The sequence below is a fragment of the Myotis brandtii genome, unplaced genomic scaffold (genome assembly GCF_000412655.1).
Source record: "Myotis brandtii unplaced genomic scaffold, ASM41265v1 scaffold160, whole genome shotgun sequence".
NCBI lineage: Eukaryota > Metazoa > Chordata > Mammalia > Chiroptera > Vespertilionidae > Myotis > Myotis brandtii.
In genome coordinates this window covers 2,532,516-2,551,047 of record NW_005355833.1, presented here as the reverse complement: position 1 = coordinate 2,551,047, position 18,532 = coordinate 2,532,516, and the positions used below count along the sequence as shown (strand labels likewise).

The 18,532-nt window shown below is 53.7% G+C and overlaps 1 long non-coding RNA gene across 1 annotated transcript; it reads left to right on the top strand.

Moving 5' to 3' along the window:
• The first annotated feature begins 2,835 nt into the window (after window positions 1-2,835).
• LOC106725393 lies at window positions 2,836-10,174 on the top strand. The gene is made up of 3 exons (XR_001361277.1): window positions 2,836-2,846; window positions 8,475-8,480; window positions 10,141-10,174. It is a non-coding gene; the product is annotated as an uncharacterized LOC106725393 (long non-coding RNA).
• The last annotated feature ends 8,358 nt before the right edge of the window (window positions 10,175-18,532 follow it).

Here is an 18,532-nt window from a genome sequence, read left to right as displayed (position 1 = left end):
GGACTGGCATCGGGAAGAGCTGGGAGGCCCGCAGCGAAGAGGAGAGGAAGACTTCCAACTCCACATCTTCCCCATCTGCAAGGAAATCGTCCATCACAGGCGGTCCAGCTGCTCTTGTGTTGGGCAGCTGCCAGGCGGGAGGCAAGGCCAGGCCCCCGAGTTCAGAGATGTCCCTTCCTTTTCCTCTCCATCACCCCTGCTCTGGTTCAGGCTCTCATTACCTCCTGCCGAGATGCCTGATGTGGGCCACAAACTGATCCCCTGTCCCGGAGCTCATGCAGCCAGGGCCCTCTTCTTACATATCGGCCCCGTGGGGGAAGGAAGAAAGACGGTGCCTGTGGGCCTGGTGTGACCCTGTTCACAGGTCCTCTCTCCCCTCTGGAAGCAAGAGCTCGAGACAGGGGACGCTGAATGACGAGGACATAGTACTTACGCCCCGCAGCACGGCTGTGCCTGGTCCTCACAAGGCCCACACTCAGGTCATTCCTGCGGCCACAGTTCCTTTCCGCTCTCCCTGCCCCGTCTGCTCACACCCTAAGCCTGCAACGCCCGCTGCAAGGCTGTTACTGCAAGTCCATTTCCTCTCTGCTGCCCTTGAGGACGGGGCCTGAGTTTGAGTTCTCTACATGCCTGGCACTGAATAGGAGTTTGAGTAAATAACTCCTTGTCACAATGCTTGTGAATGGTTGGATGGAGGGCTGGAATGGTGGACACGGGAGGCAGATGATGATGGTGAGGATGAGGAGGAGGAGGAAGAATCCCAAGGCCTCTCCCGGAGCCCCTTCACTCACACTGTGGGAAGTGTGGGAGAGGGCATGGGCACAGGCATGGGCACGGGCACGTGGGAGTCTGGACAAAGCCTTGAGGTTCCAAGAACAAAGCCTTGAGGCTCCAACCGTTCAGGATTCAAACATTCTGGTTCCTGGGGGCATTCCCTCTCTAGGAGAGGAGGAACAGAGGGGAGATGTTCCCTGACCTTTGATCTTCAGATTCTGCTCCAAAATCCCTTCACTGCACAAAGAGCCAAATCCTTGAAAAACAGAAATGCACCAACACACACACACACACACACACACACACACACACACACACAAAGCTGAGCCCCCGCCAGCCTGCGGTCAGCATGCACAGATGGGCCTGGCCAGGGGAGCTGTCCCCAAGGCCGAAGGCTTCCAGGAACCAGAGCGTGGGGGAGGGAGAACCTGCCTTGCTGGCCTTTTTCCCAGGGGCCTGGAAACTGTAACTACTGCCCCTCAGGTCTGGCCGTGGGCAGCCAGCCACAGGAGGCCAGACCTTGCTCGCTGCCCCCTTGAGCACTGCCTGCCTCGGACTGCTAGCTCCGGGCCTGCAGTGGTCGGGGTGAGGCCACCAGGCCTGGTTTCGGTTGCCTCCATCCAAGGGAAGGGAAACACTGGCCCAGGGGCCGGTTGCAGGAAAAGTGTGATAAGTCCTCTTGCAAGGGCAGCATTGCACCCCTTCCCTAGTTGTAGGCCAGTAGCTGCAGCTGAGCCCTAGGGTGGCCTCTGTGCACACATGGTCCTTCATTCCCAAGCCCCAACTTCATGAGATGCTAGGCTGGAAGGCATTTTTTTCTTTGTTGTTGTTTTTTATATTTTTATTGATCTTTAGAGAGAAAGGGAGGAGAGAGAGAGAGAAACTTCGATATGAAAGTGAAACATCGATTGACTGCCTCCTGTACACCTCCTACCAGGGATTGAGCTCGAAATGCAGGCATGTGCCCTGACCAGGAACTGAACCTGCGACCTCTTGGTGCATGGGACAACACCCAACCCACCTAGCCACACTGGTCAGGGCCAAGGCATTTGGTTTTGACTGAAAGATGATAAAGACCCTAGGGTCTCAGGAAAGGCAGGGACAAAAACATCATGTCTGTTCCCAGAGACTGAGCCTGACAACCCTTAGGGGAAGGCTGGAAGTGACAGCCAGAGATGCACTTTTTGGAAAGACTCAGGCGGGTTCTATGGGCCCTCCCCTTGAATCTGGGGTAGAAGTAACCTGTGTGATTCTGGAACTAGGTCATAGAGGTCATGCCTCTTCTGCCTTGCTCGCTGGAACACTTGCTCCAAGTCATCCTGCAAGAAATCTGACTGCTCAGAGGCTGCCATGTCGCCAGGAAGCCCAGGCCACACAGAGATGGCAGGTGTAGATGCTCTGATCCACAGCCCAGCTGTGCCCTGCCTTCAAATCATCCCAGTCCAGGCACTAGACATGAGAGTGAAGAAACTTCTGGAAGATTCCACCTCTCAGATGTTCAAATCACTTCCTAACCATTTGCGTTTTCCTAGCTGGGACTCCAGACGTTGTGAAACAGAGTCAAGCTATCCTGGTGTGCCCTGTCTGCATGCCTGACCCACAACAGCCAGGCGGCCCCTTGCCAGCCCCTCTACCTGCTCCAAAGGCCCAATATCTGTCTCCAGCCTGGTGATCGGGGGAGAATGCCAGGAGGGGCTCAGGACGTTTGGGGAAGGTGTCTCCCTGTGGTGTCCTTTCTGTGGCTCTGAATTAATCCAAATTGATGGAGGACGTACAGGGCACCTACAAAACCCCTGCTCCGTGCCAGCAGCTCCAGGGGATGCCAAGAACGCCTTCCTGCCCAGCCCTCTGTGCTCAAGGAACTCACTCTCTACCCGGAGCCAGACTGGCGCTGACCAGAGATACTGGGGACAATGTCACCCCATGTCCAGTTTTGGTCCAGACATTTCTGTGTCTGTCCCAGTTTCAAATATTCTGCCACACTCATCCATGAGCTATCAAAGCATCTCTGTCATTTCACTGTTTCTATATCCAAACTGCATTTTCTACATGGCCTCTTCCACCCAGAAGCCGTGCAAAAATCCTGCAGACCAGGAGCCAGAATTTGGGGTATGGAAAATGTTTACTTTACGAAAAGCGACTGATGAACAATTGTCCTGTTCAGTTCAACACAATAGACGCCTACAGCCTGTCGCCCGCGTGTAAGGCCCTGTGCTGGGCTCTGCGGGGCGATTGAGTCATGGAATCCCAGAGCTGGAAGGGCCTCATCCACGCTGCTGAATCCAGAGGCCAAGGCCTCACACTTGCCCTCTGGTCGGCGCTTGGTGCAGTGACCACTCCCTCTTCCTTGACCTTCCCTTGGCCACACCTTCTCTGAAGGCTGTTCCCCTTCTCAGTCTCAGCCACGGAGAGCTTCTAGCTCTCGCCCAGCCACTCTCACTTCAACACCCACCCCCACTGGGCCAACCCTACCTCAGAGATTCTAATTCACCTCTTCTTTGCCTGACGTCATCCACACTCCGGGACCTAAATGCCATCACCAAGCTGATGGCTCCGACAGTTCCACCCCCAGCCCGGGTCTCTTTTCTGAGCTTCATATCCGTTCATTTGGATTCTCCCCAACATCTCCGACCTAGCATGCCGGGCACTAACTACTGATCCTTCCCCCACCCCAATCTGCTCCTCCTCTGCCACCATGACTCCCAGCAAATGGGACTTTCGTCCACTCGGCTGCACATCCCACAACCTAGGTCTCGTCACATCTCCCTTCACTTTTCAGTCTAAGAGCATCTGTATTTTCCAAAGAACTTTTACACAGTTATAACCATGGTGCGCATACAGCTTTGTAAGCCACCTTCTTAACTTAGCAGGAACATTCTCCCACATTGGGATGGCATGTCGGTATGAGTTTTAACAGCAGCAGAATGTTCCTTGAACAAATGCTGCCTAATTTACTGAGCCAGTCCCTTGTTGTGAGGCCTTTATTTTGCTTCCATGTTTCAATTGCTACAAATAACGTGCGATGAGCATCTTTGTGCACAGAGCCTTCCCTGCCTTTAGATTATCTCCTTTGGACACCATCCCAGGAGTGGGATTACTAGGCCACAGGATTTGGACATTTTTATAGCTTGTGATGCACGGTACCAAATTGCTCTCCAAAAGGGTGATATTCCTTTACTTTTATGTGTCTTTGATAATGGCTTATACAACTTTGGGATATGCCACCTATGATTCTCGGGACAGTCCTGAGCACCTGGGAATTTGGAGTTTTTCCTTTTTTTTTTTTTATTAAGAGGAGGGGGACGGGAAAGGCATTGGCAAGCTTAGTCCTAAGGGCTTTTTAAAAATATATATTTTTATTGATTTTTTTAGAGAGAGAGAGGAAGGGAGAGGGATAGAGAGATAAAAACATTGATGAGAGAGAACTATTGATCTGCCGCCTCCTGCATATTCCTCACTGGGGATCGAGCCCACAACCCAGGCATGTGTCCTGATCGGGAACCGAACCGGTGATCTCCACTGAGCCACACCAGTCAGACTCTTTTTTTAAAAGACTTCTTAAAATTTTGCTTAATCTTCTCCTAATTATCAATGTAATAAATGTACATTATAGAAAGCCAAACACGGAATTGTGTAACCAAATAAAAGAAAAGCACCTATAATTCCACCTTTCCAGAGTTCCCCGATGACATGCTTTCTAAGTGTCAGATGTTGGCATGAGGAGCTCAGGCTGAATGTGAGGTTGTTGTTTTCATCACGGCATATACATGCTTAGACCCTGGCCTTTCCATGATGCTCCCTGAAAAGGGCAAGCACATGTTCTAGTTACACTACTGAGATCAAATCCCACACTTCACCACCACGTTTAAAAAAAAAAATAACCATTTGCCCTAACCGGTTTGGCTCAGTGGATAGAGCGTCGGCCTGGGGACTGAAGGGTCCCAGGTTCGATTCCAGTCAAGGGCATGTACTTTGGTTGTGGGCACATCCCCAGTAGGGGGTGCGCAGGAGGCAGTTGATCGATGTTTCTCCCTCATCGATGTTTCTAACTCTCTATCCCCTCTCCTTTCCTCTCTGTAAAAAATCAATAAAATATATATTTTAAAAATCTTAAAAAAAAAATAACCATTTGCCCGGCCGGTCTGACTCAGTGGTTGAGCATCAACCTATGAATCAGGATGTCACGATTAGATCCCCAGTCAGGACATATGCCCAGGGTTGCGGGCTCCATCCCCGGTAGGGAGTGTGCAGGAGGCAGCCAATCAATGATTCTCTCTCATCATTGATGTTTCTATCTCTCTCTCCCTCTCCCTTTCTCTCTCTGAAATCAATAAAAACATATTTGTTAAAAATAACCTTTAAACTCCTGGTGTGAAATTCCACATAGAACTGGAAAGGCATCCTTAGGGACATCCTCAGTGAGGGCCTGTCTTTGTTCTTCATTAATAGGGTTGCTCTCCTTCGCCACAATCTAGACAGAATCTTTCAGACATAAGCTTGGTTCTTTCAAGGTGGGGAAGATGGTCTGGGGGTGGGGGAGGCTGGCCATGAAGTGTCAAACTGATTTCTCGACCTTAGAAGCTGATACCAAAAGCTGATGGGTACTGAAAGCAGGTCCCAAAATGTTCTGACCCATGGCTGGGGCCCCTGGAATGTGTGTTGAGAGAAGGGAGCACCCAGGGTGACAACACGGAAGAGCAGACCCTGCAAGGATAAAGAGGAACAGTGTGGGTTTCCTGAGGATTACCCAAGCCTGGCTCTGCTGTACAGATGTAAATGAAATTTCATGCTCACCGTACAAGGAGTTAGCATAGTGACTACTATGATTGGAAACTGAGGGTTTAAAACCATCCAGGACTTCACACCTGGACGGTAGAAAGGGCCAGGACTTGGGCCCCGGCAGGCTGACTCCACAGCAAGGGCTCTTCTTCTGAATCTCCTGGGTGTGCATGTTCCATATGAGCCTCCACAGGAGACCAGCAGCCTTCTGAATTCTATCACACAGCTCTCATATCTCCAGGTTCCATCCACCTTGACCTCCCAACTCAGATCCAGGGTCCCCATGTGTATTAGTCTCTTAGGGCTGCCACAACAGAGTGCCAAAGCCTAGATGGCTTAAACAACCTCACAGTTCTGGAGGCTGGACATCTAACATCAAGGTGCAAGCAGCTTGGTTTCTGTGGAGGCCTCTCTTCGTGGCTTGCAGACGAAGGCCTTTCACAAGGCCTTTCTTCTGTGTACCACACATTCCTGGTGTCTCTTCCTTTTCTTATAAGGGCATCAGTCCTATGGTATTAGAAGCCCACCTTTATGACCTGGTTTGACCTTAACACCTCCTTAAAGGCCCTGTCTCTAAATACAGTCACATTGGCAGTTATGGCTTCAATATTTGAATTTGGGGGAGACACAATTCAGTCCATAACACCACACCAACCGAACTCTGCTCAGAGAAATGCAGACTCGTGACATCTTCCAGATGACTTTGCACTATCCGTGCAGCTCATCCTCTATAAAGGCTCCTTTGTCATCAGGTCTCCTATGAGCATTATTAACAAGCATGTTTTCTCTTAGTAGATTATGATTATTTGGATGGCCAACTTTCACCATCTGTATGTACTCTTCCATTCATTCATTCAGCTCATTCATTCATTTGGTCGGCCACTCAGCTGTCCAGCAACTAGTTTAGTAAGCACCTCCTAGGAGCCAGGCACTGTGTTAGCCCTGGGAGCCCAATGGTGCATAGGACAATTCTGCATCCTAACTCGACCATCCTACCCACTGCTCTCTCCCCATTGTGCTCCCTGAGCCCTGGCCACCTGACAGCTCTCACCTCCTATCCTAACAGACCTTTGACAAATCCTCAGTGGGCAGGAGGCTTTTTAACACCTTCCTGCTCAGGGGAAGCAGATGGTGTTAATCCAATGGGGCAACTGCTTCTAGGCAAGAGATTGCAAAGCTGTATGTCCCCTTCTAGGAAAAAAAATTATACATGTCCCAACAGGGGAAATAAATGTGTGCTTGCAAGATTTATACAAGCAGTCTCTCCTTGTTCAGCACACAGGCATGCTTCCATGAAATAGTTCTACTGGAGAACAGAGAGGAATCGCCTCTAGGTGTTCTTAGGTTGCTTGTCTTACTGAACCTCCCTTCATGAAACTCCCACCTCTCATCCTTACCCCAAAGGGGGCAATAAAAGGAGGAGACACACCATAGAAGGCAAAACCCCGGGACCCCCACCAACCAGAGCCCTGGGAACCATGGCGATGAGCTGGATCCTGCTTAGCTTGGTACATGATAGGGATAGAGAAGAGTTAAAGACACGCATTATAAAGAGTAGCCAGATCCCTTTGGGGGCTAATCTCTCTCTTAGTGGCCTGGAATTTCTCTAGCAAGGTGAATTAAAACATCTAGGTTAAATGTGTGTGTCCAGGGTCAGACTTAACTTGGGCCAAATATCCCAATTACTGCAATAGCCTCCTTGCCTCTCACTGTTCCCTTTCACAGCACCAAGTGTGACCTTAAATGAAAAAAAACTGATATTTTTGTTTTTTGATCATAAAAAAATACATGCCAATGTGATGTTATTAAAACATAAATCTGATGTTGCTCCCCTGCAGTAAGCAGTCTCTCCCTCACCTGCAGGGTCAAGTCCTTGGCCCTCACGCATTGGATTCTGCTGGCCCTTCTTAGCCTGGGCCCCGCCACAGCCCATCCATGCTCCCACTGCCTTTAACTTCCTCATGTTCCCCAAAGCCTTTGTCTCTCTTCTCCAGGCCTTTGCACCTGCCACCTTCCCCATTCCCCCCCCACTTTGATCATTCTTCCCAGCTGTTCACTTGGCCAAATCCTCCTTCAGGACTCTGCTCAGGGCCACTTCCTCAGGCTGACCACCCGGTCCCCCCAGACTGAGTCAGCCGCTCCTCCTCTGGGTCCCCACGTACCTCCCTCATCCTGGCAACCATCACACCATGCAGCACCAGTGGCCTGGTCAGACCCTGTGCCACGCAGCCCCGCAGTGCCCTTGACTGTAAGTTCCCTGCAGGCCAGACAAGTCTGCCGCATTCATCACTTTATCCTTGTGCACACGGGAGTGCTCAGGGATGCTGGCTGGATAAAGCCCTAGTGATAGGCAGGCCCCGCGACCTCTTGGTGCCAGCCTTCCCCACAGCCCTGGAGGCCAATGAACAATGTCTCGTTCATTCATTTCTACTTCTTCAGGTTGATAGTGGGCCTGCGGATGGAAAGGTCCAGGTTCGATCCTGGTCAAGGACACATGCCCAGGTTGTGGGCTCGATCCCCAGTAGAGGGCGTGCAGGTGGCAGTTGGTCAATGATTCTCTCTCATCATTGATGTTTCTATCTCTCTCTCCCTCTCCCTTCCTCTCTGAAATCAATAAAAAAATATTTTTTAAAAAAATTCATTGTATTAAGGGGAGGGGCTGTGGAGAAGCATATAGGAAACAGCTTTCTGGATAGAGGTTCAATCTCCACTTGGGTCTGTCAGCTGTTCACACCCACACACTCGCACACCACCATCCCCCTTGATGAAGACACACAACTCCGCAGGGAGTGTCACTGCCTCAAAGGTCAGCAGGGAGGTGTCCTGTCCTTTTTAATTAAAAGTCAGAAGGCAGCTTCCTCCCCACTCATTCCTGTCTCTCCAGGTCATTTCTGGAACTGAGACTCAGCAGGACAGCTCAGAGGGAGGTGTGCTGGGTGTGGAGAAATCTCTGGGTTTGCATCTCTCCCTCCCAACCCTCTTCCCTCACTGCATGGTCTTCCTCTGGGGGACCAGGCTGGGGGGCTGGAGGGCCAGGGGTCAGGGGCCCAGCGGCCAGGATGCTTGGGGCTGGGCCAGAGCTGTCCCCAGCTTACTGTTCTCACTTCAAGTCTCCTTTTCTTTTGCATTCCTTCGCCAAAGGCCCAGTTTTAGGGTGCCCCCTTCGTTCTCTGGTAGGGAAGGCAAAGCACCCGCCTCCTAGCATGACCCACAGTCACAGGAGGCTCTCTGAAGGCCCTTGGGAGCCACCTCAACAGAGAAGCTCCAAAAGCACAGACAGGTTAGCAAAGACCCCTTTCTCTTTTGGACTAAGCCCCATGGAGGTCCCGGTCTGGGGCTCCAGAGAGGAAGGCAGGGGGTTCCCATGCTAGGAGCTTGTCACCTGGTGCAAAGCAATCTTGATGTGTACTCAGCAAACCACTCCTGGCAGGGTGTGCTGGAAACGTCCCTGAGGCACAAACCAAGCACAGAGATAGAATGGGGCTGAGAGAGACAGACATTCCAGGAAGGTGTCCTGAATGAGGTGGCATTTGAGCCAGGCCTCCAAGGAGGAGTGCAACTTCCACATTTTAAAGATTTACAAAACAAATGGCACTTAAATCATTGGTTCTGTGAGTGTGCGCGCATGTGCACATGTTGGATGAAGGGCTGTTTGTCTGGGAAGGGAAGGGGAACGCCAGCCAGCAATAAGGCTGTTGGATCATCTGTAAGTACTTTTTATCCCTGCAGTCCTGGGAGGAACTGTGGCTACACCACAGGGGTCGCAATGGCTGCAGCACAGGCTGCCTCCATCCCTTCGCGCAGCCCAGTTCCCTGTGGAAGGGGCCTCCACCAAGCAGCAGGGACAGCAGCAGCAGTCCACACAGAGGGGCAGGCAGGGGACCCCTGAGTCGGTCTCCGAGGATGAAGTTCATTAGGGTGCATCCTCCGTTGCCATGGAGACTGGGTCCACAGAGCCCGGCTAATAGTCCCTGAATTCACTCAGGCCTCAGGCACAATTAGACAAGATGAAATTCTGAATTGGACTTAATGAGACCCGGACGTCCGGAAAGCATATGGCAGCCTCCCAGGGGAGCGCAGCGCCCCAGGAGAGCACACTGCTGTCACGAGGTCACCAGGCTGCAGCCTGTCTTGGGCAGGAGGCCTGGAGGCACTGGGGAGCACTCTCCCTCCTTCAGAATTCTTCAGGGGCAGCACAGCCTCTTTGTGAGCAGTGCTGGGGGGTGGGAGCAAGGAAGAATAAGCTCCCTGTGTAGGTCCCAGGCCCTTCGGGATCCTTTCTTCTGCACCCTCTGATGGATTAGCCAACAAATGCATCTCACACGGCTAAAGCTACGTGGCATGAGCAGAATAGATCCTTCTATCCACGCGGAAAACACAAATACGTCATTCAGAATTCTCTACTGGAACGTCTATGAGCCAGACACGAGGGAACACGCCATGGGATCCATGACATCGCATGCTTCCTCCCACGCAGGGCACAGGCCTCGTCCTCTGGCTGGGGAGACAGGGTGTGGGCAGCTACAATGATCTCAACACGGCTGTGACATGGGAAGGACAGTATGTTGTGAGGAGAGATCAGAGAAGGCTCCATGGAGGAGGTGGCCTTTTGGCTGGGCCTTGAAAGTAGAGAGAAGAAAAAAGCACGAGTTTGAGGGCAGCAAGCAGACTAGTGTGGCTGGAGGGCAGGCTCTGGGCCTGGGCCAAGGAGGTAAATGGTGGGAAGCCAGAGGCGGGGAAGGCTTTGCAGGCCTGGTCGGAGTAGAAACTTTCTCCTGGCAAGGCTCTGCACCAACCCCGCAGTGTCCTCACACAGATCCGTTCGCAGCCTAGCCCCTCGGTGCCCAGCAAAGAGAGCGGAGGGAGGGGGGCAGTTAGGTCTGCTGTAGAGTGAAAAGGGGGAAATGAGGAGTTGGAGAGAGAAGGCTGCTACAGAGGGACCATCCCGCCTGATGGCTCTGGGGAGAAGCTCACCAGGCAGGGACTTGCCTCTCTGGGGCACTCAGCTCCCTGGCTTTTCTAAAGTCCAGGCTTTTTTAAAAAGCAGGCCTACTCTCCTGAGAAAATGAGATTTCTGTCCTTGGATCAATTTTTTTCCAGGAGGTTATTAGTAAAAATCACTGACCCTGCATGATAGAGGAGCTGAGATGGCAAAGATCCTGTTTGTTTTCCCTCCCTCCCTCCCTTCCTCCCTCCCTCCTTTCCTCCCCCTCCACCTCCCCACCCCTTTCTCTCCAGGAACCCAGCTCAGTTCCCCCAGAGCAGGACACACCAATTCTAGCCAGCTGCCAACCTCTTCTCCAGCTGCCAACCTCCTCTCCAGCTGCCACCCCTCCTCTCCAGATGCTGCCCGCAGAGCCTGAGGCACCGAGCTTCGGCCTCTGCAGAATCTGATTTTCTGGAACTGAAAATGCTTGAAAAGCTACCAAGTCTGTGGCACAAGGTAGATGGTCCAGTTGCAGAGGGAGGGGCTGGATCTGGAACACAGGCCACTGGCCAGAGCCACTTCTTCCTCGTGGCTCTCCGTCGCCTTCAAGGGCAAGGCCAGGAGCCCCAGTCATCCACTGATTTCTACTTCATACTACACACCTCCACCGACTTCAACCAACACCACCCCGCGTCCTGTTTCCTCTCCAGCCCTTGCTGCTCCCACCAGGCTGGCTCGGGCCTGTCGCTTGGACCACCACAAGGCCCGCTAACTAGTCCGCTGCCCCCAGGCTGGCCAAGAGCAATGGGTGTCTAACTGTGCAGGTCCCAGAGAGGGGCAGGGACAGGCCGCAGCACAGCCAGGGGCTCCTCTCTGCCCTGGTTCACCTCAGTAACTGCACTGAAGCCTCCACATCCATAGCCACGAGAGCTTTTTGTTCATTGTTTTTATATTTTTGATGGGAGAGAATCAGACATTAGGGAGTTCTATTGGCCAATGCAATGCTTTTGAGGGGCAAAGAGCCAGGCAGCTAAGAGCAAGGGATCCGAGCTCTATCTCAGTGCAGTAGCTGTGCGACCTTGGCATGTTGCTTAACTCCTCTGAGCTCAGTTTCCTCAGACACAAAATGGACATGGCAGAAGCACCCCACCCTGTGCCTAAGACCGTTGAAAGGGTGATAAGATGCATGTAAAACAGCACGGACCCCGGAACATGGTCAGCAACTACACAAACATTCGTCATTAGCACTCTGATACCGAAGGGTGCGAATCCTACAGCACCTCCCTCCTCGCCCCTCCAAACCCAAGCCAGCCCAGAACAGACGGCCCGGCTGCCAGCACCGCCGCTCCCTCCGTCACTTCTCCTTGACCCAAGAAGGCGGTGCCTCTTAATTGCTCTTTGGTTTTACTCAATTTGAAACAAGCAGGGCACCAATTCCCTGCAGGAAAAAATAAATATGCTTCTGCTCAAAATACTAATGAGGTTGGGCGCCAGATGAGGCTGGCTGGCAGGGGAGGGCGGCCCCGGCGGCTCCCTGAGCCCTGCCGGCCCTGTAGGAGGACGCGGCCCAGTTTGGAGCATCCTCCAGGGGGCAGGTGGGCGGTGAGGCTCCGCTCACTCCACAGGCCCAGGTCAGAGGCCAGCGAGCTGATGGGGCCCCATGGGAGGGGTGTGGGAACCCTGCTGTGGTCACACCCCGTGGACTCATGGATCCAGTTCTTCTCCAGAAAGTTCCGGTACCACCTGGCTGTTGTTTCCCTTCCCTTCCACCAAAGCCTGCAGATACCTCTTCCCCTGAGCCCTGGCACCGTCCCTCATCAGCTCAGAGTGGCTGCCAGGATCCATTCTGCATCATCTCCCTGCTCCTGTCCTTCCTCTGCTAAGCGGCCACTCTCAAAAAGTCAGTCAGGCCCCAGCCGGTTGCTCAGTGGTTAGAGCGTCGGCCCATGGATTGAAGGGTCCCGGGTTCGATTCCAGTCAAGGGCATGGACCTCAGTTGCAGGCTCGATCCCCAGCTCTGGTCGGAGTGGGTGCAGGAGGCGACCAATCGACGTGTCGCTCTCACATCGATGTTTCTCTCTCTGTCTCTCCCACTCGCTTCCACTTTCTCTAAAAATCAACGGAAAAAAATACCCTCGGGTGAGGATTGACAAGAACAAAAACTCAGTCAGTACACATTAGTGAACAGGAAGCAAGTGCCGGCCTGTGGGGGGCTGGACTCCCTGTGGCCAGATCCAGCTTCTCCCTCCTGTCTACCCCTCTCCCCTGATGCTCCCCAAAAGAGGGCCTCACGGCTGCCCCTTCAATGGGAGGCGGCCTCCTCTTCACAGCCCGTGAGCGTGCTGCTCTCTCAGCCAGAAAGATCTTCCCAGATTCCACCGCGTGCCTCCCTCTCTCCCCTCTGGGCCCCAATGTCCCCTTTTCACAGCCGCCTTGTCCCCTTGCTCTGACCCCTGGCCCCGCTGCATTAGCTTGGATACTGCTCACCACCACCTGACATCCGAATATCTGCATATCTGTGCTCTGTCCTGTGTCCCCACCCTCCAGGCCAGTCCCCTGAGGGCAGGGACTTCCTGTGTCTTGTTCAGGGATGTTGATGTGCCCTCACCTAGAACGTGGCTAGCACAGGACGTGCTCGCTGAGTGTGTATTATCATGTAATCTAGTGACTCCCTCATGTCTCTTTCCCAGGAAAAGCTCGTTACTGACTCAGGCAGTCCTAGCCCAGCCTCCGTCTTCACCCCCTGTCCAGCTACTCCCCAAGCCTCCTCCTCACCTTCGCAGCCCCTGGCCCTTCGCATTCAAACCCCCCGGGGTGACCTCCAAGCTCTGGAACACCCCAGGAGCACGCTGCCCTTGCCTTTACTAATGCTGCACCCCACTGCTCCTCCCTTCCCTAAATCTGACTTTCCCTCAAACCCCACCCCTCTAGGAGGCCTTGTCCTGCCTGCCCGTGGCCCGTGGCTTCAGGACCCCACGCTGTTCCAATCACTGCACTGGCATCTGCCTGCCTCCCAGGCAGAACTCGTCTTCCTTAAAGTTCAGGGAAATCGGTCCCTCTGTGTCCCCTGAGCCAGCGCAGTGCCTGGCAGGGAGCGGGTGCCTGGGAGACAGTAGTTTGTATTAAGGTTCCGACTGTTCTAATGCTAAGAACTTATTAACTATTCCTCTAGCAAGGCCCACCAGGGGAGACAGGAAGAGCAGCCAGCCACAGAGCTGGGAACAGAACTCCCACCCTGGGAGAAGGCCCAGCCAGGGGTCCAGCTGAGGGCAGGGGTCCCGGTGCCCTGAGTGTGGACAGCGACGAGCTGAGGCCAGCCACAGGCTCAGGGCATGGAGCCACAGACTTTCCCATCTGAAGACAAGGCCAATCCCATTGTCAGGAGCAAGTGCTGCTTTTCTCCTTGGTGCCTGCAACTCCCAGGGGATGTAAACCGGACACCCGCATCCCCTTCCTGGGAGGAAATCCTGTCAGAATTCTCAGGGACATGGGACAGCAGAGCTCAGCTGGAGGAGGAAGAAGGAAAGGGGCCCAGGGTGGGCCTGGGTCTTGGGGGCCCTCCCTCTGGCCTGGCCCCACAGGCCACAGCTGAGACTGCGGGCTGGGCTGGCCACCAAGTCCCACTCCCATTCAGTTCTCGGTCCTTGAACGCTGCATAGCTGTGACTTCTGCATGGCACACTGCTCCCTACACCTCTTCCTACCCCCTCACTGCCTCAGAGCAAAGCCGTTCCACAGCTCATCTGGCTCTCTAAACACTACCAAGGGGCACACAGAACTGGGTTGATACCTCCCTCTTTTCAGAGTTGGAAACAAAGATCCGGAGAGGCTAAGCAACTTGTCCATGGTCACACAGCATGTTAGAGACAGCGCCCAGAAGAGAAACTAGGTTGAGATTTCAATTGTTATTATTTGGAGTCACCAGGAAAGCATGTGCTGAAAGGCTTTCCTGGGACTAGAGGCAGGGGGTTGAGAGGACTTTCTGTCCCCTCCAGAAATCCACCACCACCCCTCCCCCTTTCCTTTTTAAGTACACAGGCTCTGTCTGGCTTTAAACTCAAAGAAATTCCATCTCTGCTCACTGGCTCTGACACGGGAAGCAGCCCGTTCCCTGTGGCTTCTTCCCCAGAGGATGCGTTCAATAAACAGAGCCCCTTTCTCATCTTCCTGCATAAATATTTCAGGAGACTAAGAAACAAACAGATCGGCGTTTGATCTGCTGCTGGCTACTCAGACACGGAGGCTGCTCTACCCCAGGCAGGACCCTCACTCCCCTCCAGGCACCGAAGTGTCCACCAAGCCCTGGGAAACACACGATGGCAGGGACGGCCGCCTCCCCGCAGGCCTGGTGTGGGCTGGAGAGCAGAGCCCCGTTTTTACCAGAAGCACCCACACCCCCGCTCGCTGTTCCTAGAAATGGGAGAACATGGTCTGCTCAGTGTCTGTTCTTGGAGATGCTTTAGTCGCTGCTGGCCCAAGAGCACACAGCAGGGGACACGAGGTTCCTGCACAGACCGGAAGAGGGTGCAGAGCCTGCAAGAACAGGTGGCCGCAGTTCTGGCTGGAAACCCTGGGGACTCAGTAGGCTGGTCCCCCTTAAGTCTCCCCGAAACACTCCTTTTGATTATTCATTCAAATGCGCATTCACGGAGTACATTATCCTTGGACCCAGAACATCCAGCAGCTCCCCACTGCCCCCAGGATTCTGACTTCCCAGACTGTCATTTCCTGCGCTTCCCAACCGTGCCCCACCCTGGCTTCCCAACCACATCTCTGCTCAAGTCACACTCACACTCCAGTTAGCCTGGCTCCCTTTCCCCCATATGAGTCCTTCCCTTTCCTAAATGTTGTTCTGCCTCTACCTTTTCTTCTCCCCCATTCTTTTCTCTCGCCCTTCTCGGGATGGCACATGGGCCACCTCCTCCATGAAGCCTTCCTTGACCATCCCACCCCACAACCATGATCCCCCTCTCTTCCCTGAGCTCCCTCATGGCTCGCTGCCTCTGCTGCCACTGGGAACTGATAAGACACTCTCACGTGCGAGGTCTTATCATTCCAACTCAGTTACAAGCGTCTAGAGAACTAGGCTCCAACTTCTGTTTCAGCCAAGAGTCTGGGGATAAGCGCTGTGCCTGGAAGGAAACTCAGCTTTGAAGAAACCCTGATGCCCAGGTCTCACCTCCCAGAGACTCGGAGTCTATTGTTCTGGGGGAAGGGTGGGAGGAAGGACCAACTACATAATTTGTAGGTCCCCTGGATCAACGATTGTGAGGAATTTCCAGACAGTGACAGAACGAGCATCTCACAGGTCCCGCACCCGTGAAGCTGGCCCTCGGCACAAGCATGCAGACGTCCCCGGGTGATGTGCAGCCAGCACTGAGAGCCTCTGCTAATGGCATGGGAGCCCCGCAGCACCCGCACCGCTGAGCTTCCACAGCAGCACATGCAGCTGCGTCTCCTTCACCTCCTGTGCCTGGGCTGAATACAGGAACGGATGGAGAGAGATGGCACTGGAACCAGAAAGCTGGGCAAACCTTTTGTCTGTTTGTCTTAATCACCTATAAATATATTACATATTAAATATTAACATTATACATAAATGATAATCATTTTATATAACATTTTAGCATTCAGATATTGAAATATATCTTATTAACATTATACATAAATGATAATCATTTTATATAATAAAATATTAGCATTCAGATATTGAAATATATCTGACATTCCGACATGCCTAGAGTGCACAAATCTTAAGTGTTCAGCTTGAAAAATGTTTACACAAGCATACATTCGCCTAAGCACTGTCACTCCGGAAGGTTCTCTTACGCCCCATCTCAGTTAATGCGACAGCCCACCCCCACCCGGGTCACCACTGAAAACTGGGTAGAATTTTCATCAGGGAGGCTGTCCAGCTGCGTGACTTCTCAAAGTCACAGTGCAAGCTTGCGGCAGCGCCACAACTCGAACTCTGGCCCTCACCGTCCAAGTTTCGTGCACTTTCCCAGGCCTCGGCCGTCTGGACGAGCAGACTGGAGACACAGCTCGGGAGACTCTGGCAGCGGGGTGTGGGAAGTTGGCCGAGGGAGGTGGGTAGGGCTGGGCCAGAGGCTGGGCAGCCGGGCATAAGCTCACTCATGCACTCAGCCTTGAACCGGGTGATGTTATCCTAAGATGGCCGGGGAAACTGAGTCCCCACCAGCGGGGGAAGTAACTGACCCAAGATCATACAGCCACACCGTGCCAGGGCTGGGGTCGGGGCAGGAGCCTCCAAACCCCACTGCAGCGGTCTTCTCACCACACCATCGCCAAGTCTTCTTAGAGGGAGATCTGTGGCCCTCAGCCCTCCTCCTCTGTCTGCTCAACCTCCCGATGCAACCATGGGAAAGGCCAGTTCCATGGAGGGGTCCCAGTCACAGTCTCCTTGATGGAGAGGGACACGTGCAGCACCCACTCCCAGGCACGGGGAGACGCCTGCAGGAAACCTGGGCTGGGGGCCAGAACCGCCCTCCACCTCGCGCACACGGCTTTGTGAATGACCACTCTCCTCCCTGCCTGCAGGCCACACGGGCTGGGCGGACACCGAAAGCGCCTCTGTCACTCCTCTGCTTAAAACCCCTCTCAGGCTCCCCGGGCACCACAGGGTGAGCTCACGTCCCCTAGCTCCTGCCTGCCTCTCAGCCTGTTTCACCACCGCTATCCTACCCTTTCCTCCCAGCAGCATCCCACTCTTGTCTCTGAGAATAAGCCACCGCATGTCCCCTTCCACACCTGTGCTCACGCCATCCCCTCCACCTGGGATGCCCTTCCCTGCTCTTCATCCGCCTCCACCTACTCAACCTTGAAGACTTGAGCTAAGATCGCCCCCTCCCAAAACCTTCCCTGGCCTCCCCGCCTGGCCCCCCAGAATTTCAGAGTTCTGTGCACACATCTTTGTCCCTGCCCCCCACATCCCTACGCACCAGCTTCCTTCCCCCACAGCTGTGTGTCCTCCTGAGCGGCCAGTCTCCCCCACTAGACTGGGATCCCCCCGAAGGAAGGGACACGGGTTCATCCCTGCATGCTCCGTGCCTCATGCTTTGGGCCTGGCACACAAATGCTCAGCAAATGATTTTTTAATGAATCGGGGGATTCGTTCATTTGATTAGAGGTGAGGGGTGTGGAGGGTGGTCAGTGGTCAGGGAGCAGGACAGCCAGGTGGAGAGGTACACAGAATAATGGCCATCTCCCCCGAAGGAAGGGACACGGGTTCATCCCTGCATGCTCCGTGCCTCATGCTTTGGGCCTGGCACACAAATGCTCAGCAAATGATTTTTTAATGAATCGGGGGATTCGTTCATTTGATTAGAGGTGAGGGGTGTGGAGGGTGGTCAGTGGTCAGGGAGCAGGACAGCCAGGTGGAGAGGTACACAGAATAATGGCCATCTTCTCCACTCCCATTTCCTGGCAAAACCTGCTCCTGGAACCAGCGGTCCCCCTGGCCTCACCTCCCCCTCAGGGACCCCTCCTTCTCTCCTTACTTAGGGTCCTGCCATCTCAGTCAATGCCACCCACTGAAGGCATTGCCTCTCCCAGGCTAATCTACATTTTAATAACATCTAAAAAGCCCAAAGGAACTGGATTCTGCACGGGGGCTCTGGCACGGGGCTGGGAGGGCATTCTGGAAAAAGCAAGCACACAGCTTGCTCAGTCGTCCACTGCCAGGCCAGCGGGCTGCAACCAGACACGCCAGGGGCAGGTCCCAGACCCCCCTTCCCTATGGTGTGAGCCAGGGCAAGGGCCGCCCTCTCTGAGGTTCAGTTCCCCCCTCTGTAAAGTGGGGATACCAGAAGCGTTGTGGGGTTACATGAGATAAAGAATGTGTCATGCTTGGTGTGCAACTCAGAACTCGCTGCATCGTTCCTGCTGCTTTTCCAAAGCAAAAGCTGCAGAGCCTGCAGCTCCCACAGCCAGTTCCTGCACTGGTTCTCCAGGGGCCTGGGATGGTGGCTTTGTTGTGGCTCCTGAGCACCTCCCCGCCTCCACCACCCCCCTCCCCCCCCTCCACCACCCC